This window comes from Sus scrofa, chromosome 6 (assembly GCF_000003025.6).
Source record: "Sus scrofa isolate TJ Tabasco breed Duroc chromosome 6, Sscrofa11.1, whole genome shotgun sequence".
Taxonomy (NCBI): Eukaryota; Metazoa; Chordata; class Mammalia; order Artiodactyla; family Suidae; genus Sus; species Sus scrofa.
The window spans coordinates 32,626,930-32,649,625 of NC_010448.4; the positions used below are offsets into that span (position 1 = coordinate 32,626,930).

At 40.0% G+C, this 22,696-nt stretch overlaps 1 long non-coding RNA gene across 1 annotated transcript in view; it reads right to left on the bottom strand.

The window, feature by feature from the left end:
- LOC106509442 overlaps window positions 1-11,840 on the bottom strand; it is a 28,794-nt gene extending 16,954 nt beyond the window's left edge. Inside the window, exons 1-2 of the long non-coding RNA XR_002344602.1 lie at window positions 11,663-11,840; window positions 11,361-11,426 (exon numbers count right to left, since the gene is read on the bottom strand). This is a non-coding gene — a long non-coding RNA (uncharacterized LOC106509442). The remainder of the gene's footprint in view (window positions 1-11,360; window positions 11,427-11,662) is intronic.

A 22,696-nucleotide genomic window follows, 5' to 3' on the forward strand; every position in this document is an offset into this window, starting at 1 on the left:
TGTCTCTTCTGCTTTCGTGAAACTGTCTTTAGCATTATGCTTATGGATTCCCCTGACCCCCGCCCAGTTTTGTTGCTATTTTGAGAAAGTGATGTGTACCTTAGGGTGAATTAAGACATTTCTATTTTTCATGTGTTAAATAATAATTTCACATCTGCCCAAGACCAACCTGAACTTTGGGATCATCTGCCTCCGAATCAAATTTAGCATCATTCCATCTTCTATTCTTTCCTATATTCATAGTGAAGTAGAATCTGAAAGGTTTCTGCTTGCCTAGTAGCTTGGGTAACAGAATCCCGGTTCATTCCCCTGTGGCTATGGGATATGGGATATGGGTGTTACCATTCTTGGCCCAAAGATGGACATATGAACCAGACCTGGCCAATCATCACATCTTATTAGTCACAGGGATAGATCTGGAGATGGGCATGTGACTCAGTCAGATCTCTAGGGAAGGAAAAATCTCGTGGTTCACTCAGGTTGCTCAGGAACAAACCTGTTTGTCACACGAACTCTAGGAAAGACGGTCCATGGGTGAAAATGGTGTGCACCTAAGGAGAGTGAAGCCAAGAGAAGCAAGAGTAGCCTGCCTCCGGTGACATGATGTAGGCATGTACATCTAGGTGCCTACGGCATAAACTGGATAGTTTTCATGCCAACAAATTCCCTTTTCAACTGAAGCCGTTGAGTTGGGTTTCCTCATTTGTAGTACATGAGTCCGGGCTAATACTCATGCCTCTTTTCATCCTGGTTCATGTGCTTACCTTTCCTGCTCAATCCATTGTCTGCATCTCTATCAAAATCTGCTCATCTCCTAAGATTGAATTCACATATCCCTGCTTCCAAAAATGTTTCCCTGATACTCCTGTAGTCAAAAGGCATTGCTCATTCTTCTCTTTTTTTCCACCTAAAATTCTCTATGGCATTTTCCACCTTCACCTTTCACACCTCCATTTCCTTTTATCAGTAAGCTTTCCAGTGATACTCTATCCCAAACATTTTAGATATTCAATCATATGTGTAATTGAAATTAGTATCTTTGGAGGCTGTGAGCACTTTTATCTTCTTAGGAAACATTAGATTAGTGACTCATCTCCAAAGCAGCATTTCTGAAACTGTCCTGTGGAATACTTTAAGGTACTTGAGTAACAGGTAATCAGCTATTAGAGAGGTCTCATGGTCAAATAAACCTGGAAAACTTAAACAAAATTGAATTGGTATTTTCTATAGCCATTATTACACCAGTGAACAATACGATACTCTAGCAGGATATGGGGGGATGTGGCTGTGAATGGTATAAGTTTTAGCAGGGGTCCAGTTAGGTAGCAGAAGCCATATAGTAACTTGAATTGGGATGGTTTAAGGTAAAATAATCCCAAACCCCCAGTCCATCCCTCCCCCACACCTGTATCCTTTGGTAACCATAAGTTTGTCAGTCTGTGAGTCTGTTTCTTTTTTGCAAATAAGTTCATTTGCATCCTTTTTAAAAAAAAATTCCACATATAAGTGATATCATATGATGTTCATCTTTCACTGTTATTTAATTTAGTATGATAATCTCTAGGTCCATCATGTTGCTGCAAATGGTATTATTTCATTCTTTTTTATGGCTGAGTAATATTCTATTGTACATATGTACCACATCTTCTTTATCCATTCCTCTGTCGATGGACATTTAGATGGCTTCCATGTCTTGGCTATTGTGTTTTGTGTTTTATTTTACTCGTGTTTTTATTTATTTATTTTTTAAATTTTATAATGATTTTTATTTTTTCCATTATAGCTGGTTTATAGTGTTCTGTCACTTTTCTACTGTACAGCAAGGCGACCCAGTCACACATACATGTATACATTCTTTGTGTTTTTAAAATCTGTTATGATTATTATCATTGTTATTATTATTGCCTGGGATATTCTTTCTCTCTCTCTCAATAGAAATGGTATCAAGAGAGGATTCCAGGTACTGTGGAAAACTTTGGGACGGAATAACTTTGGTTTTATTGTGATACAGAGGTAATACCTCCACTAGAATGTAAGGTTCATGAGCAGAGGGATTTTTCTGCTTTATTCACTACTGTATCCCTAGCTATCTACAACCACAGCAGCCACTCGGTGAATCTTTGTGTGAATAAATGAGTGAATAGCTGATAACACCTGCCCTTCAGAGGCCTGAGGTGGAAATTCAGGTCATCAAGGAAAGCTAGTCCCCCAAAACAACTAGTAAGAAGTAGCCTCAAACAATTATCAGCAAAAAACCAAAACCAAAACAAAGATTAAAAATGCACACAGGAGTTCCCGTCGTGGCGCAGTGGTTAACGAATCCGACTAGGAACCATGAGGTTGCAGGTTCGATCCCTGCCCTTGCTCAGTGGGTTAACGATCCGGCGTTGCCGTGAGCTGTGGTGTAGGTTGCAGACGCGGCTGGGATCCTGCGTTGCTGTGGCTCTGGCGTAGGCTGGCGGCCACAGCTCCTATTAGACCCCTAGCCTGGGAACCTCCATATGCCGCGGGAGCGGCCCAAGAAATAGCAAAAAGACAAAAAAAAAAAAAAAAAAATGCACACAAACATTTCACAGAGGCCTTATAAAATACCCCACTCCCCATTATCCACAATCAAGAAACAGTCTTATACATTCATTAAGAGCAACTTGGTAAATATGTGTATTAGTTCCTTTAATAGTTCTGAGAAAATAAGAAAATACAGATGATGGGGCTCAGTGTGGGGTAGGGGACAATGTTTGACTTTGGAACTAGATGGACTAAAGTTGGAAAATGAATCTTGCCTTCATTACTCACTAGCTCTGTGATCTTGGAGCTTATTTCCTTATCTTTAAAAGGCAATGTTAACCCTTTCATTGCAAGGAGGTTGTACAATAATGGAAATGTAGTGTTATCGGGCTCAATGTCTTGCTCATAAGGGTCCAACAGATTACAGATATTATTTCGGTAAGATTGAATCGTCCTCCTACTTTATTAAAATCTTCTATAGCCTAACACCTCAAATCTTTATAATGACTTAAAAGGCTTTATATAATCTGGATCTTGAGTACCTCTCCATCCTGGGTTACTACCATTCTCATCTTACTCACTAAAGGAGCCATGCTGGCCTCCTTTCTGATCTTCCTGTGTGCTAAGCTTGTCCTGCCTCAGGCCCTTTGCACCTGCTACTCACTCTGCATAATATACTCTTTGAAAAACTGGCTCCTATTCAGCCAAAATGTCATCTCCCCATCTCACATCACTTTCTGTTAAATGACTCTATTTTATTTTCTTCATGTAACTTAGCACTCTGAAATGATCTCATTTATTTATTTGCTTACTTGGATATTGCCTGCCTCTCTCTACTAAAATGTGAGCTCCCAAAGAACTAAAATTATATCTGTCTCAGTTTCTGAAGCCCTAGTATGTAGAACAGCACCTGACACATAATAAGCCCAGGAAATATTTGTTGCATGGGTGAATTTTTATTAGTCATTATCTTCCCTTCCTGTTTACTTAAACAAACATAACTAAATTGGTCACAGTTTTACACTGAGATTTGAGTTGTAATATGGAGTGTTTGGCAATGCACAAATGATGAGGCTGAAAATTAAAGAAGTAGAGGTACTAAGAAAGAGCAAGAGTCTTGAAGAAAACCCCCAAACTTTTTTCCCCACCAAAGTAGTGCGACTGATTTTCAATGTTTACCTCAGGGTCCCTTTTCAACATTCGTTTTTTACTCTATCATCAATCACTGTCAATTTGAAAAAGTACAATACTTAGGGTCATTTATCTAGACCTATTGGAGTCTAAAATTATGCAGCTTCAGTCAAATATATGTGAATAAAGACTGTCATTTCTGATTAATGACATGTGACTTGAATGTCTCACGAAATTATGTGTGCCATCCAAGCTTTACAGAAAGGTTATTATGTAAGGTCTTCTAATGTTTCTGCTTTTCCCTTTAAGAATCCTAGAGGATCCGATTTCTCTACAGGAAAAAAAGTGAATGTTAATGATTTCAGTTGTAATTGTTACGCAGGTTCTTGGTTTGCTGGACCAAGAGCGTTTTTCAAGTTGAAAATTCTCTTCCACTGGATGGTTAGGCAAGCTTATGATGTTGCTGTTTTGCAATTTTTGTTGCCAACATAGCCTTCCCTATTATTGAAAAAATAATCCATGTAAGACACTAATCTTATTCAGCTGATGCAGAAAAAAGAAGAGTGAAAAACATGCCAATTCTTTGTCAATTACACTTTCCATGATTCATCAACTCTCTTCTTGAAGCATAAAATTCCACTTCAGCCTAGTCCCAAAAACATGGGAAAGAAAGATTTGGAAAGCAAACCCTGAAGGAGAAAAAGCCAGGACTGAAATAATGAAAGAAGAGGAATTTTTCGTATGAAGTGACAGTGCCTACTTCTCCTCCGTGGTATCACCCCTTCTCTTGAACTATTTCCGTAAAATCACTTTGAGGATCCTTTTCTATCACGAGGATTATAAGAGGTCATTAGCAACCATCGAACCCACAGGCGCACCCTTGGGGGGTGTGAAGGCTTCTTTTCTGCCCTTGATGTCTCCTTCAAGGTGGAGGGAACTCCAGAGATGTGGCTCCTCTGGTTTTCTCTTCATCCCTTCCTTGTGGAAGTAAAGGGACATATTTGATTGTAAACATGAGGGGAGTAACTGGCTATGGTAGGCTCAAATCTGACTTTATTCCTCTTGGGAGTGAGCTCTCCATGGGGAGCATCATTTCTCTGCTTCTTTCATTCTGGGGGAGGCTTTCTGGTCCAGTGCCACCAAGGCTAGGTAGTTACCTCTGTCCGATGTGGGCTTCAGTATGAGTAAATTCATGGACCTATCATTCCTGATGGCTCCTCTTCCACTTTGGTCTCTATTCATTTACTGAGTGACATTTTGGCTTTCATCTTTCTTCCTTGTTTCATCAATTTACATAGATGCCAGCTGTGGTTGGGAGGGTCCATTTTCAAGGACCTTCCTCAGAGGCTGAAACAGTTGTGTCCTCCAGGGTCATAGCAGGAAACTCACATTATATTTGAAAAGTCCAATAGTCCCTTAGTCCCTTCCCAGGTGCCCCATGCATAGTAAACATCTTGAGCTCATTAAAAAAAAAGTCATACAATAAGTTAGGGAGTCTCTACTATGTGCTAAGCTCTATCGTAAGTCTTGATATGAATACAAAAGACCCCTGAAACGTGGCCTTTACCTGAAATATTTTACTTAGGGTTAAAAGTCATTTTTAAAAAAAGGCACAACAGACTATAAATAGCTGGAACCGTTTATGGGTTGGGTTCTCGGCATTCAGAAGAGAGAGCAAATTGGAGCTTAGAGTGCATAGAGAAAAATTCTTGCAGGAGCTGCACTTGAACTAAGCCTTTAAGGATGAACAGAATTAGAATGATGAAGGAGCCATATTAGCCATGGTTGTCTTGGTTCCAAGTGATGGGATCAAATTCAAACTGGCATAGTAAAAAAGGGAATGCTTTAGTTCACAGCTGAAAGCCCAGAGGTAGTGCTGTGTTTAGGCATAGCCGGATCTGGGTATTCAGTGGTAGTCTCGTCTTCTTCATCTCTTGATTTACATATGCTTTACCTTAGGTTGGCTTCATTCCCAGGCAGGCTGTCTCTTTGGTAGCAAGATGTCTGCCAGGATTTCCAGATTTAAATCTCACCAGCCATCCCAACTAAAAGCAAATTCTCAAAAAAATTTAAGAAAAAATTAAAAGAAGAAACAAAAACAACAAAGAAAGAGTAAATTCTCTCTTCCAAATGGTTCTAAAAGTCATGGGATTCAGCCCAATGGACTTGGACTGGGTCACAAGCTCCTCCTTGAAATAGTTCTTGTGGCTGTCTGATCCTTATTCTCTGTTGAGCAAAGATTAGTGGATAAACAGGGAGTAGGAGTGTTTCTCCATGGAAATTTAGGGTGCCATCACCAAGACACATGGAGGAGTACATGTTCGATGGACAAATGTAAGACACGGCCATAGGAGGTAAATCAACAAATGTATGAGGGAAAGTGCTGTTTAACTAAGAGGTGTTCTATAAATACAAGTATCTGGAATTGGTTATGGAGGGGCAGTTGAAATAAAACTTGATTAGAAGGACATCATCCTGGAAGAAAATGCTATGTTCATGGAAGAAAGGAGAATAAAGGTTGATAAGAATGTACACATATCCTGGAAACAGTGAGCAAATAAAGCTAGACGAACAGAGTGGACCAAAGCATAGAGGAACTAGAAGTTATCCAGAGGCTAGTTAGATTTTATGCCCTATGTAAAAGCAATTAGCCATTGAGAGAGGTTAAATATCTTCTTTAAACACTGTACCACTCTATTTGCTATGTCAATATACTGAAAAGGCCTCCCAACCGCTTTTCTTTTCTGAAGGGAAAGGCAGTTGACTCACCAACTTTCATTCCTCCCAAGAAGCTTGGCATGAGCCAATCAGGGAATTCCTTACTTAACCAGTGAGTGACTGAGTCAGAAGAGGGCACGAGGAGTTCCTGCTGTGGTGCAGTGGGTTAAGGATCCAGCATTGCTGCAGCTGAGGCAGAGGTCACAGCTATGGCTCAGGTTCGATCCCTAGCCTGGAAACATCCATATGCTGTGGGTGTGGCCAAAAAAAAAAAAAAAAAAAGTGGGCATGAGATTCAACTGCAACTCATGAGAGGTGAGAGGTCCGCTGGAAGAACTTCTGCAGAAGGTTTTAGATTTTAGATTTCTTAGATTTTTTTCCTAAGAAAGATCTAGGGAGACACTAGTTTCATCTTCCATGGGAAGCTGGTCCTGATCTAAAATTGTTGAACCTTTTTACTACCAGGCTGAGGATGGAGCTCACACTAGGAAGACCTAAGAACCTGCATTCTTGATGTCACAGTTCTGAAGGTCTGCTCTACTTTGTGACATGATAAATGTCTTTATTGTTTTAGCCAACTTGAGTTATTTTTTAATTTGCAGCCAAAAGTAACCTAAGAGATAGATATTTTATAACAGAAACATAGATACAGAAATCATTATAAAGGCATTTAATTATTCTTTTATTATCCACACAATAAAGTCCTCATTAAAATATAAAAGAAAAAGTTACAATATCATGCACAGAATTATATGTTTATGGGCACTGCAATCTTATGGAGGAAAAAAACACTAGAAGGAAATTAACTAAAATCTTAACAGTCCCTTTTAGGCACTTAAGTACAGACGATGTGATAGTTTTCTTCTTTCTATTTCCTTTCCAAATGCTATATTGAAAAATTTACTTTTATAAAAATTAGAAAACATGTCCCCCCCAAAAAAAATCCCAAATTCAATTAATCTGAATTTTAAGGAATTAATTCTGGTTGATATTTTATTGTCTGGGTAATTTAGAACCTTTTTGATTTCAAATGTTGTCATTAGAAACTGTTCTGAAATATATGAGTCACTTTTTCTATCTCACTAAATTGTGTAGTCACCAGAACGGAATTTTTCTTTACTGATGGCAAATGTCGCAGGCTTTAGGTCATCTTTCTGAAGGTCAAGGCCGGGAGATACAAGCTGGAAATTAGGAAATTAGGCTTAATCTGTACTGATGGAGTACCGTCCTGGAAATGGCCCGCTTTCTCTGTTCTACAGTGAGTTCCCGAGAGTCATGTGTACTCTGTTATTTGAATGATTTACTTAGTATTTCTTTTCAAATTGGTTTACTCCCCTTTCAGAAAAGAATTAATTGAAAAGGAAAATTTATACCACAATAAAAACTGGTATCATTTGAGATAAGTAGAAAGCAACCTACAAGGATAACTCAAATAAAAGGTAATGTTATTAATCATATTCTCTCTTGATACTACTGAATGCTAAAGGTTCCGAGCCTGAGTCCTGGCATGTCTTTATTTAAAAGAGAGATTATCAAGTGTTAAAGAGATATTCAGGAGCCTATTAGTACTAACCTGAGTCTTCTTGAGTAGTGAGAAGGGTTGAAAAGGATTAACACTCATGCTAAGAGATTCAATATTATTTAAAATTACATTTCAGTGCCATTTGAAATCGCATCCTCCAGACGACCCAAAGTGACTTATCTTTAATATTTGTGTGTTCCCAGTGGTACCTGCTGCATTTCACGTTTTAGGAAACAGTGGCTGAACATTAAAAGCATTTGGAGGGTTCTCTCTTTCTCTCTCTCTCTCTCACACACACACAGACACAGACACAGTCCTCAAACAGTAGTGTGCATCAAAATCACCCGTAGTGCTTGTTGAATTATAAAGTTTCCAACTCAGGAGGTTTGGCATAAGGCCTCAAAATCTGCATTTCTGATAAGATCCCAGATATCACTAACACTGCCTCTGAAGAGGTTGTGCAAATTTGTCAGAAATGCAAAGATCCTCTCCCTACGTTGAGGACCACTGCACTTAATAGTAGAAAAACTAATGTAGGACCAAGTTCAACATGGTTTTGCCTCCTCAGTTTCCTTGAAGCCAATCCATGCTGGTCTATACAGTAAGCAGAAGACTGGAGCAGAGTTGAAATCCAGATGAATTAAGATGCATATATTTCTTAACCTTTACTCTGGTGAGGAGTACAGCAGTTCCTACAAGTTGAGCTGCAGCATAGAGTAAATAGACCCGCTCTGAGAAAAGGTCAGTACACATGTTCTGCTACAATCTAATTTCAGACTATTGCCCTATGCCCTATTACTCACTCTGTGCAAGAGATACAATGGTGAAAAGCTTGAATTTAATTGTCTCTTCTGTACTAAAAGCTTCTCAGCCCACAGAATAGTCATGAAACTACAGAGAAGAGCTAAAGAAGACAGGCTTGTCCAACTACTGCATCACACATCACTTCTGCTCTAAGACTGCTGCTTCTCGGCTCTCCATCGGCATTTGGGAGAAGCCTCCTTTTAAATCTTTAAGCAGTCCTCGCCTCTGTTTTCCTGCCTCTTCACTCACTGCATGTCACTGCCAAGAACGAGATATGGAGACTTATTGCAGAAAGGAGCCCTGAACACGTCTTGCTGTGGCGTGCTAGCTATTCGCCAGCCCTTCTGCCGATGGTGGAATTGCGTTTAGTTTCTATGACTTAATAATTACTTTAATTTCACTTCACACTGTTCTGAAGAACTCTTTTTGAATGAAGGGCACTTACCACACTCCTAGTGCTCGCCTGGAACCGACACAGCTAATCAGAATGTGTAGAATTAAATAAAAGAGTAATTATGGGAGGCTGTGATGTGTTATAACAGATGTACCAAACAAGGCTGGATCAACTCATTGCTCAGAAGAGATATAATTTATTAAGGCAGTTTCAGCACAGATCTTACAGGCACAAGTGGAAGCATTTAACAGGGTAGAGGAGGAGAGAAAAAAATGAAAGTTTCTGAAGCACGGAATTTAATAAAAAGATTCCAATTACTTTATTTATTCTGTGCACTGTTCAGGTGCATCTTCCCATAGTCCCTGGGGCTCAAATCTGTTTGCATTTCCTGTCCATGGGAAATAGGTCCCTTCTTGGTTCAAATGGCCGTGAAGGAAATGTCTCTAAGGGTAGGGTAGGGGCTGCAGAGGTTAAAGACACCTCCCCACCCCAAGGATCTAGAGTAAGCCCCCAGTCAACCAAACTACTCGTCTCTCCCTTTCTTTTAAGATGATCCACGGTGTGCTAGGTGGAAAGCTCAAGGTAAAAGCAAACGACGGTCTATGTGGAATTTAATTTTAAGATGAAGAACTTATTTATAAAACAAAAACACTCACAGATTTCAAAACCAATCTTACGGTTACCACAGGTGAAACTGTGGGGGTGGGGGAGGGAGGAATCGGGAGATGGGGATAACATGTCCTCTTCACTGTATGAAATAGATAATTAATAAGGGCCTCCTGTGGAGCACAGGGCTCAACTGTTTGTGATCAACTATATGGGAAAAAGGAATGGTTAGATGTATACGTATAACTGAGTCACTGTGCTGTACACCTGAAACTAACACAACACTGTAAGTGTACGCCAATTAAAGTGAAAAATAAAAAAAGCAAATGAGGGTCAGGCTATTGGAAGTAGCTGAATTGATGGTTTGCTTCCCATGCAGCTCTGAGCTATGCCAGCCTCTCAGGGAGTGTTTTCCCTTCACACTGCATGGTTAAAGCAGCCATGTACTTAGAGCTCATTAGCTAAATTAGATTTATTTCAATACCAGTCTTATAGAATTTAGCTTTTGCTGTGGATACAGACTCTTGCTAGGCATAGTCATGAGGGAAAGAGAAGGAAGAAAACAAGGTGTTACATCTTCCCGAGGCTTCTGATGAACTATTAAGGTCAAGACGAGCCCATGCACTTTCAAATCTGAGAAGAGTTCCAAGATGTCGTTAATTAATGACTTAAAAAATGATGTCTAATTATTCACGAACAGCCTAAGGGAGAGTCTGTGACACTTTGAAGAAGACCCAAGTTTTTACTTAATCTTGGGGAAAACCTTGAGTGAACGTCAAGTGACCTGCTGTCCTTTAACAGGTTTGATTGGGCACAGGTGGCCTTTAAAGGGTGACTTTTTTAGTTGTCATTTGTTCTTCATTTGTCCTCTGTACAATCCGTATGGAATTTTTATCATAGGCTGTGTTGGGCCACATTTTCATTTATTTTGTTATCAAACTTTTATCTACCTATCTAAATGTTTATAAAGTTTACAAGGGCATATATTTTCTTTTTCTCAAGTTTGTCTTGCTTGCATCCACAACTAGGCATAAAGCCTTTTTTTTTTGAAGGCCTCACCTGCAGCATATGGAAGTTTGCAGGCTAGGGGTCCAATTGGAGCCATAACTGCCGGACGACGACACAGCCACAGCAACACCAGATCCGAGAGGCCTCTGTAACCTACACCACAGTTCACAGCAAGGTTGGATCCTTAACCCACTGAGCAGGGCTGGGGATTGAATCCACATCCTCATGGATACTAGTCGGGTTCGTGACTGCTGAGCCACAACGGGAACTCCCCACAACTAGGCATCAAGCTTTCTGAGGATGAGGATTATTTCTTATTCATCCATGTATCCATCCATGCATTTAGGACAGCGTTTTTTTCCTCAGAAGCAGTACATCTGCTAATTGATTATAATGCAGTATAATGATGACCTTGGCTGTTGAGGTCTGAAGGAGCACAAATCCCCAGTGTGGATAATGAGTAAATGTTTCTTTCACTTTTCCTTTCTTTTTAACATTGTACTGGTAATGAATGACACCAGAGGGTATTTATGAGGCACAACAGACTACACCAGAACAAACACAGTTTTCAATCTGGAGACCTGGGCTCCAAATACTACTTGCCTGGCACCAAGGAGAGTTCTGGAAACCCTTCATCACTTAGGTGGCCAATAGTACAATAGTACTTACCCACACATGGATTTGGTGCAGATCAAATGAAATGCTCCATGAAAAACATAAAGAGAAGTTCCGGTCCTGTATAAATAAATAGAAATTGTTGTTTATGATAATAGAACGGAGAGAATGGAGTGCACATTGAAATCAGCATAAACCAGTTTGATCAAGTCCAGACAGTTTGGCAGTTTCAATAAATCTCATGGCTTTATAAAGTTTCTATTGTTTACTTGAAAAATCCTAACATTTTCCAAAAAAACAAATACAGGCCTCTTTAATTTGGGCTGCCTTGTGGAATGAGAAGGGCAGATGGTTACCAAATGGGCCGGTGGATTAGTGGGAGGCAGCTGGATTAATCGTCCTTTTCATCAGGTTGGCCGATCTTGGCTGGAGAAAAGCAGGTTTGTTCCACACTTGCCCCGTACCTGCATGTGCCTGTCGAATGCCACAGGCATGAGGAGACCTGGGATCTGCCCTCAGATCCCGCCCCCTGCTCCCAACCAAGCCCTAATGAAGGCTTGGAGAGGGCGACGCAGAGGTGTTGGCACTTAAAGAGCCATCTGCTGATTTCTGCCCCCATGCCATCCTTTTCCAGGAAGAGCCCTATATTTATTACCCTTGAGAAACCACCCTCCTCTCAGCCTCTGGAAAGGTTATGTGACTCATGCCTGGTCAGTCAGAATACTGTACTGACCCGGCTTTTATGGGCACCCCGCCCACGCCAAGCCATCTAGGTCCAGAGATTCAATTTGAGAGCTTGTGTTTGAACTCTCAGAAGGAGGCTTCTCTTTTTCTTTTCTGTTTTTATGGAAGTGTGGTTGCTTTACAACACTGTGTCAGTTTCAGGTGTTCAGCACAGGGATTTGGTTTTTATTTTGCAGATTATACCCATGATTAGAATTCCATGATAGGACACTGGGTAGAGTTCCCAATACGTACATCTTTTTGCTTATCTATTGTAGGTGGGGTAGTTTGTATTTGTTAATCACATACTCCTCACCTGTCCTTCTCCCTTCTCTCTCCCCTTCGGTAACCTTAAAGTTTGTGTTATATGTCTGGGAGTCTGTTTCTGTTTCATAGGTAGATTAATTCGTACTGTTATTTTAGATTTCGTATGTAAGTGATATCATATAATATTTGTCTTTCTCTGACTTATTTCACTCAGTGTAATATTCTCTAGGTCCATCCAGGTTGTTGCAAAAGGCAATATTTCTTTCTCTTCTATAGCTGAGTAATAGCCCATTTCTAAATATATACTACATCTCTATATGTGTATGCATATATATATATATATATATATATATATATATAAAACATATACATTATATATGTATAATATATATACATGGTATATATGTAGATATACCATGTCTTCTTAAACTGATCAACCATTAATGGGCACTTGTGTTGCTTTGAAGCCTTCTTTCTCTTGATACTAGAAGGATGTAAGTTTGGAGCTCCTGGTTGTCAATCACATGGGATTGTGTGCCTAAAAATGGAGCCATCGCTGAGGAAAGCAAAGCTGAGCCATAAAAACACCTCACTGGCTTTATTGTTTGAGTGTCTGGTCATAGTGACTCACCAGCAAGTCCTTCCCTGGAGTTTATAATGGGGTTACAACCAGCACACATTTCTCAGAGGTGAGTGGGACAAGAGTAAAATAAAGGAGGTCAATAATAAGGTCTTATAAATTGGAGAATGCTTTGACTGGCCTCCTTCTTGACCGGCCCTCCCCCTACTCCACACTGTCCATCTGTCCTAACTGGAATCACAGTTATATATTATTTACTATTGGCTCTTTTTTTTTTTTTTTTTTTTTTACGGCCACACCCACAGCATATGGAGGTTCCCAGGCTAGCGGTTGAATTGGAGCTATAGCCGCTGGCCTACACCACAGCCACAGCAACGCGGGATCTGAGCCATGTCTACAACCTACACCACAGCTCATGGCAACTCCGGATCCTTAACCCACTGAGTGGGGCCAGGGACCAAACCTTCATTCTCACGGATGCTAGTCAAATTCATTTTCACTGAGCCACAATGGGAACTGCTGCTATTTGTTCTTGAAGTCATGTCATATCTTTGAGTTTTGACTCCCTAGTAGATCCACTTATCCTCAAGGGTGAGGTTTTGTATTATTTTGGCTCCTACCTGACATACAGAGCTGCTTAGAGTGTACAGGCTCAAAATTTTATCTCTGCCTGGACTATTGGGAAACTGGGGGTATTTGTTCAACTCTCAGAGGACAGTGATTCTCTCCATCAGATCTGCATGTAGCTAGAGTGGACAGGTTGCTTGGCTTTGGCTAAGATTTCTCTTACCAGCCACAAGAGTCATAATAAGGGAACTCTGCCTCAGCTTTTTAGGACATTCCCAGGTTTGAGGGTGGAGGGCAGGGAAGGCTCTGTGTACCAAAGAGCAAGTCTCCTCATTTCCTTCTGCCTTTGCCATCTTGTCAAGACTTGCACCACCACGTGTGTTTCCTTAATTACAATAGCATCTGACTGCTGATGCTGCAGTGTGTGTGTGTGTGTGTGTGTGTGTGTGTAAAACTGGGACAGAGGACAAGGCCTCTCAACAGCTTTGTTACCTAGACCCTGGATCAGGATGTTCACGCAATTCTCATGAAGTCATAGTTCTTTTAGTTTCTCCCTATTCCTCTTTCCGTGGGCCCTCAATCAGATCATTCAGGCTGAATGAGGCCAGAGGTTCTGTTGAAACCCCAATGCCAAGGCCTTCTTTTTTCACCTCCCATCCCCGCTTCCTCCCTCCCCCGCTACATCAGAATAACTTCCTCAGCTAAAGCCAAAAGCAAGAGCTCTGTACTTAGTCAATGGTCCTCCGCTAGAAGCAGCCAAGTCCCAGGTCCGCCCCAGTCAAATCACGGTTATCTCAACAACTAATGTAAAATGGGCTTTTATCATGACTTTACAAAGGGCTTATTAATGCTTTATAACACTGCTTTGCGTCAAGACACTCAGACCGTGGATGGTGGCCATGATCACAGTGTTTGTAAGGGGCAGGGCCAAGTTTGGAAAAGATGTCTTCTAACTTCGTATTTTTTATCAGATCATTTCTCTTTCCATAATAGTAGCTACTGGGCCAAAATGCTGAGACCAAGCCCCTATAGTTCCCCAATCCTCTGCATAGCTTTCTTTTTAGCTTCTCTGGGTGAAAACAGAGCCCTCTCCCACCCGATTTCATCTGTGAAACCTTGAGGTGGTGAAGGTGGACATTCAACACAATCTCTGTGAGATACATGCACAGGGCCCTTGGCAACTTCTTCAGTGCTGACCAACCCTGAGGGTTCCCGGGACTCAAGGAGAGGGTTATGGTGGGCTGGTATTCTAGATCCTTGGAGCAGAATTCCTCCCTCGCCTGATGAGTTGTGATTATTATGAATGATAAAGAGGTTCAGTGCTTTATTATTCTTACTTTTAAAAATTCTGAAGCAAATGTTTCTCTCTGCACCATAACGGATCATTTTAATTTCCTTGCTTTTGCTACAATAAAAATTGACGTTAAAGGATGCCTGAGGCAGTGTAATGAGAAAATGAAATTAGTTTTTCAGTTGACTGATCAAAAGCATTTTATATGTGATAATAAACAGTTTATTTTACTCTTTGCTTATGACATAATTAATGGCAAAAATATTTTCCTGAAATTCATATTGTCTCTCCTTCCAAGTTCCAGGAAAATAATATTTTTGTAATTCCCCAGATTGGACCAAAAAAATAAACTTTACTGTCCCCTGCTGAAGAGACTTCATAAACTTTGCTTAACCCTTCATGATTTGTGGCTACTATTAGACCAATCAGGTCAGGGAAAATGCTTGTCTGCTACATTTTCTCCCCAGGGGACAGCAATATTTCTCTACTGAAACTGAAGCCAGCCCTTCCAGTGGTCTTTCTTATTGGAACGCTCTTCTTAAAAGCCTGACAAGCCCAGGTTTATTGTCAGGATTAAAAGGCACAAGTTTTTCAAAAAATGTAGATTGGTTGAAACCCAGCACACTGAACTTTTTTGATTTGTGACTTTGAAAAATGTTTCTTTTTCTCCATTAGTAAGATAAGACGATGATGGATTTGAATGAATGCTGAATTGGGATTTGAAGACCTAGCAACTAATCCCAAATATCTCCTTCCCCATGGGTGAGTTGGGTATTTCAATTTAATTTAGTTCTATCTTGGTTTCCTCATCTGTCCATCTTCCTAATTTATCTAAATAACAAGTAATAACTGGGGACTTGCTCTGTGCCAGGTACACCAAGACGTATATGCAAAGTCATTTCCTAACACACTGCTAGTCAGGACAGAAAACTGCGGGCAACCTGTATTGGTTAGCTTTTACTGCTTAACAACTACTCTAAAATATGGTGGCTTAAAATAATAACCATTTTATTTGGCTCATGACTTTATGAGTTACCTGAGTGGTTCTTCTGGTCTTAGCTGACTTGGTTTTTTGTCTCTTTCTTGATTTTCTTATGTCTGAGGTCAGTTGGCATTTTGCAGCTGGATGGTCTAGGATGGCCCCTCTCCTATGTCTGGTGGTTGGCAGCCTGAATAGTCAGTTGGAACAGTTACTCTTGCTCCATGCAATCTCTTAACCTCCAGGAGGCTAATCTGAGCTTGTTTATATGGTGGTCCCATGGTTCTGAGTGCAACAAGAGAGAGAAAGCCTCAATGTACAATGTTTTTTTAAGCCTTCGCTTGCATCATTGTTTGCTCTCATCCAGTTGGCCAAAGCAAGTCAGATGGCTTAGGAAGGTACTACGGAAGTCAGGGTGGGGAATCTTTGCAGCCTCTTTGGCAGACAGTCTATTAATGACCTACATAACCATCAATACCAATAGTTGATTCGATGACGGTTCATATTTGCTTTTTGCACAAAGTTTTCACACCTTTTTGTTTGGAATGTTCTTTTCTCTTTACTTATTTAACTCATTTTCTTCTTTTAGAGCTCAGCTTGAGGACTTTTCCCTGGTTCTTTGACTGGGTCATATCCCATATCTAAAGCTCTCATAAACACCACGTACCTTCCTCTGTAGTCCTTCCACACTTGTAATATGACATTAGTTTGCATGATTATCTAATGATTATTGGTTATCCCACCAAACTGCAAGTTCAAGAGCACAAATTCTTGTCTAGTTTTTTTTTTCTTTTCAGGGCTATACCTGAAGCATATGGAAGTTTCCCTGCTAGGGGTCAAACTGGGGCTGCAGTCACTGGCCTACGCCACAGTCACAGCAATGCCAGATCCAAGCCACATCTGTGAGCTACGCTGCAGCTGGCAGCGAGGCCAGATCCTTAACCCACTGAGTGAGGCCAGGGATCGAACGCACATCCTCATGGATGCTAGTCACGTTCTTAACCCACTAAGCCTCAGTGGGAACGCCAACATTTGTCTAATTTTTACTTATCACTGTTCCCTCAGTCTACCAGAGTATCTGGCATACATGAAAGTACTCAATAAGTCATTGCTTTAGGCTATCTTTAATATTTTTCAATGTCATGTCACCATAGAAGTCTTACATAACTTTTATTATATTTATTCCTAAGTACTTGATGTTTTCTGTCAATCTTTAAAAATTTGGAGTTCTCCTGTGGTGCAGTGGGTAGGGGATCTGGTGTTGTCATTGCAGCAGCTTGGGTTGCTATTGCGGCATGGGTTCGATCCCTGGCCCAGGAACTTCGACATGCCATGGGTGTGACCGAAAAATGAATTTATTTTCTTTTTCTTTGTTGCTGGTAGATAAAAAATACAATTGAGTTTTCTGTAACAACCTTGTGAAAGCAACCTTGCTACATTCGCTAATTAATTCTAATGCTTTGTAGATTTTTCTTGAATTTTCCTCATATGAAAATGAATGGATAGTGACTATTTTATTTCTTCTGTTTAAATTCCTCTCTCTTTTTTCCCCTTACTATAGTACCCAGGAACTTCATTACAGTGTTGAGTAGAAGTACTGATATCAGGCATCCTTATCTTATTTGAGATCTCAGAGGAAATCATTTTGCAAGTCTTCATTAGTATGAAGTGTGCTAAGTATTTCTTTATCAATTTAATTCTTAGGGAACTTTAAAATATACAAAAAAGTAGAAAGAATAGTATTATCAGCTCCATGTGCCATCAAGGGGCTGTAACAACGATCCATATTTTACCATTCTTGTTTATCTATAATCCACATTTTTCTTTGCTCATAAAATATTCTGAATCAATTAATAAATATAATCCTATCTGTATGGACATAGAAAAATGCCTACCATGTGGTAAGTGAAAAAATACATACACACACACATATCCTATTTTTGCCTTAAAGCTACATATGTATAGGTGTATATCTATACATGCATATGCATAGAAGAAAGACGATATTCTTCAAGCTGTTAACAGAGGCTACATCTGGGAAGTGAGAATGGGAGGAGAGGATAGATGCAGTTTTTTAAAAATACACTTCTATGTTAGCAGAATTTCTTTCAATGAGCTTTTGCAGTGTAAGAAAACCAATAAAGGAAAATAGATTATTAAACAGCTAGTTTGTGAGCCCTGAGTAAAGAATTCAATGATCCAGAAGCTAACAAGCTATGCAAAACTCATTTCATTTCTTTCATGCTCTTTAAAAAATATGATTATTAGACTGGTCGTTCAAGGGAATGCAATAGCGTAGTATATCTTAACATCCCTTGATCTGGTTTCTTGTGATATTCTTGTGGACAAGGAGGGGACATGCAGTCTGAGGAGTGTTCTGTCATCCATCAGTATTTATGGAGAAACTGCTATACTGCAGGCACTTCTCCAGGGTCTGGGGTAGAGCACTAAACAAGTTAAACAAGGTCCCTGTCCCCAAAGATGTTCTATTCTAATTGGGGGGACAGTCAATACACACATGAGCAATTATAGATGCTATCTCCTCTGAAGGGAACAAGGGGATGAGATAAAGGGCAATGAATTGTTTACTGGGTGGTCCAGGAAAGTCTCTCTGAATAAAAGACTGTGAGATCTGAAAGCTAAGAAGAGCCATCCAGGAAGAACAGGGAGAAAATCTACTTTGAGGGCCTGACTGGTGTAGAAATCATAAGGCAGGAATGAGCTTAGTGGGCCCAAGGAACAACATGGAAATTTCTAATGGTAAAAATACATGGTTCAGGAAATCAGAGCAATTTACTCATGGACACAATTTTTTCCTCTTTGGCAGCACTGGCAGTTAGCTAGTTCTGCATACTTTCAATATTTGAATAAAATAAGGATCATCTGGAAAATCCTTTTGAATTTTAACCTTTTATTTTTGAAAAGCTTTCTAAAGAGTATATGTTATTTCTTCACCTTAACAAGTCTAGGGAAATCCATAAATTACGTGCTCCTTAGAAACCTGAGGGTCTTATAGGGTTGTCAGTCTATGTTCTCCACATCATTCTTTTTCAGTTATATATATATTTATATTTAAATCCATTTTTAAATATATATATACTTAAATTCATAGAAAGCTTTTAAACCCACCATTTTAACCTGATAAAGTAAGTATATTTGTTAGAAACAAATTATGGATAACGAATTTAATCGTAAAACACTACACAGTACTAGTAATCAACTATAATAGAAAAAAACAAAACTCTTACAAAGAAATACAGCAAACAAAGAGATATTAGCAATAATCACTATTATTCAACATTTGCGAGTCTTAGCCAATGAGACAAGATACGAAAAAGAAAGGATAAATATTAAAAAGAACAGAGTCCTCATTTTTACGGGACATGATTGTCCACATATAACATCTCAAAAATAAATCATGAAAAACATTGAGGCCAACGACAGAGTTCAATGAGAATATCAGACTAGTACAAAAATGGTGTTTTTCTAAATTTTAGAAATCAACTAAAATAACAGCTACGATCCACTTAGTGAAAATAAACGATCAGAAAAAAACAAATTTTAGTCAAAATGTGATCTTCAAGAAACTTCTGAAAACCACAGAATTTTATTGAAATTGCTTTACTCTCTGCCAACTGTTTTTAGAGGTAAAAAATCAACCCTGCCATCACTTGGAACTGTCTTGATTTTTCAGCATTTTAAACTCTACCTAATAGAGCTCACAAGAAGAATGTTGCTACAGTTTTGAGTGTACACGTGTATGAGTGCTGATAATTTTGTTTTTGATGGGGTTGGAAAAGGAAAACAATTCAAGCTGAGAAAATTATTCTTAAATACGCATTTTTGTAAATGTTATCAAAGAATTTTGTTAAACTCTTGTCAACAAATGCAAGATTTCTCTACAAGAAAATCATAAGAAGTTCATGGCATAGCAACTTCATAATTTAGAAAAGATCTGAATAATGGAATGTCATCTTTGAGTCCCTAATGAGAACAACTGACATTGTTCCATTTCCTCTATATCAATCCTTAGAGTGCATACAATTTCCATGAAAATACCAGTAAGACCTTTTGGAAGTATCCTTTACAGGAGGGGCAATTCGAGCTGAGAGCAAACGTTATTGGGAAGAGTAGACATACAATTTAAACTTTTGGAAAGTTTACGGACTTAAGGGGAAGACACACTCTGGTAGATATCAAACCTACTTTAAAGTTAAGAATAAACAATGGACGACTATCAACTAAGGTACTCCTCTGTGGTCATCACTGAGCCAACGTAACATGACTGTGAAATCTTACTGAGTTGATCTAACACCAAGAGATATTACAAAGGGAGAGGATTATGTTGGAGGCTGGAGGCAGTGGAAAAGCAGAGAGGAAAATTCAGGAAACTTGGAGCAGAAGCTTGTTGAGGGTCAGTGTCTTTGTCTATGGAATGAGAGGAGAGCTCCAGGTAAATAGAGTGCAATACTATATACTATATAGACTATACCAAATTCCCTGACCTTAGGGCATAATGTGTGTGTTATATCATCTAATCTTACAACAACTATGAGGTACTTATAGTTATTATCTCATTTTGCAGATGAGGAAACAGAATCTTAGGGGAGTTTAGTGACTCGCTCAGAATCATCATTTCTACATGCAGACTGGTTGTCTGATTCCAGAGGCTGGTTATGATGCCATATTTGCCTCCAAAGGGAAGGCATAAACCCAGATGATTTCTAAGTCTCCTCAGATTTGAAAGTCTGTGTCTATACTTGCAATCTAAATAGATTAAACTAGTGTCACTCGAGAGTCATTAATTCAGTCATTCAGTAAATAGTTTTTGAACACTTATTGTGAGCCAGGGTTTGGGAGCACCGAAACAGAGTGGGCCTCTGACCTCATGGAGCATCCAAGTCGGTTGTGGGCACTGCCCAGGAAGCTTGGGCAGCTGTGAAGAGAGCCACTGGGTGCCCCACGGGCTCTGCCTTTTATGGCCCTCCTCCTCACATCCTTCAGTGACCACATCACACCATTCCTGGAAGCACAATTAATTCTTACTCACTTCCTGACTGCCTTAAGTGTCATCTGTCATTGAGACCACCAGACCACTTTGATGGGCTGTAAGAACTCTGGGGCAGCTCTGGGGAGGTCAAAGTTCCCTGTTAGGTCATAGTTTCTGCTTGGAGGCAAAGATAAAGCGATTTGTAACCCCCACGGGAATGAGTAAAATGGATGGGGACTAGGAGTCAGGGAAGAGGGATGGGAATTTAAAATCTTTGGAAATGTCAACAGATCCATTAAAGTCTCCTGGCCCAGGGTTCTTTGAGACTCACCTGGAGGGAGATAATCAATTCCAGCAACATCAAGGATCACAGGATATTCAATGTAGACAAATATATAGGTTAATGAGGCACATTTAGTTAGATGATTTTATAAGCACTGCAATGCAGATCTATGGATGGGGGAAAATGCATAGCTAAGCTCAGGTTGAAGAGAATTCTCCCTCTGCATGTATGCCCAAGCTTTACTCAGTTTGGGGGAAAAAAATCTGATGAAATATAAAAGCTATTTAATTGGAGTGTGTCATGCAGTGAGTGCTAATGTTTGTCTTCCTTCCTACTTAAGCGCTCAATGGTTAAGTTTTCAATCGCATAACCACTGAATATGCAAAATATAAACCACAGGCAATTAAAGGAGAGCTAAAGTAGTATGGCCAGCTTGATTAAGCTGGTGTGTTACTGAGATTGTAAACCCAGCCCAGTCTGGCCACAAAGTAAAATATTATGTCTGTCTTTTCCAAAAGACAGCTACTGCCCTGGGGGCTGGGGAGGAGTTTGAGAGGCAACCTCCCCCACCCGCCCAATAGCTCCCTGCCATTTTTCCTTTGGTGCTTGACATTTTGTTTCCTGGAGACACAGATTAAAATATAACTTTGTTATATGGGGGAAACAGGAAAAAAAATCACAAGAAGGACTGAATGGAGTTTTCTGTTTTTCTTCCTGCCTTATTGATGGCTCCTTTTCCATTTCCTTCCAAAACTCCCTTTCTTCTGTCTGATCCTTGAATGCTGGGGCTCCCCAGTTTGGATTCTTAATTCTTTCATTTGCGCTCAGCAGCAGAAAGTTGACAATCAAACACTACACAGAAAATAGAACCCACACCAGAGTCCAACAGAAGACAAGTTCATAAAAGCAACTGGTTATAAGAGGGCTGGGAGAAAACAAAGCCAAATGGAGGAGTTGAGGAAACCCAGAGAGCAGCAACTACAGGAAACCCCTGTCATTCCTAGGACCGAGGTGAAATAGGAGCAGGTGGCAGTACCTACTTCCCAGAGCTAGGGCTGTGCATAGAAGCTGAAGCTACAGCAGAGGCTGCCCAGATGGGAGTGGAGCCACAGAGGGAGAGGCAACCCTTGTTGGAGAGCTAATATAAACAGAGAAAGAGGCACCAATACCCTGACTTTTCCCTTTTCTGCCCTCCTATCTCCTCCAAGGTCTCCCACTGAGGGACACCAGGCAGAAGCCAGTAGTCAATGACACTTGGGAAAGGTACTACAACTAGCAGGTGAGGGGCAGAGAATGGACCTAAAGGTGAACAGAAAGTAGCCAGCCAAGAGTCTATATCACTTACTCACTGTGTGGGCTGATACGTTTGTGTCCAGCCTGGACCTCTTTCCTGAGCCTCAGACACACACGTCTACCTGGATCTCCCGGAAGCATTTCAAAGTCAACACACCCAGCACTAATTATTTCCCATGCTTCATTTCTTATTTTATGCATTTGTATTCTCCCCAACCCACCTCCTTCCACCAGCATTTTCATCCTGTAGATGATCTAGTAGTCTGCTGAATTTTTAAAAAGGAAATCATACTTTGATTTACCTATCAACTGGTTTTCTGGGTTTTAGCTCACTGATTATACTTTTATCTTTATTATTTCTATTCTGTCTTCGTTTTGTGTCTTACTTTTTTGAGATGGGAATTTGTTTTCATGGTA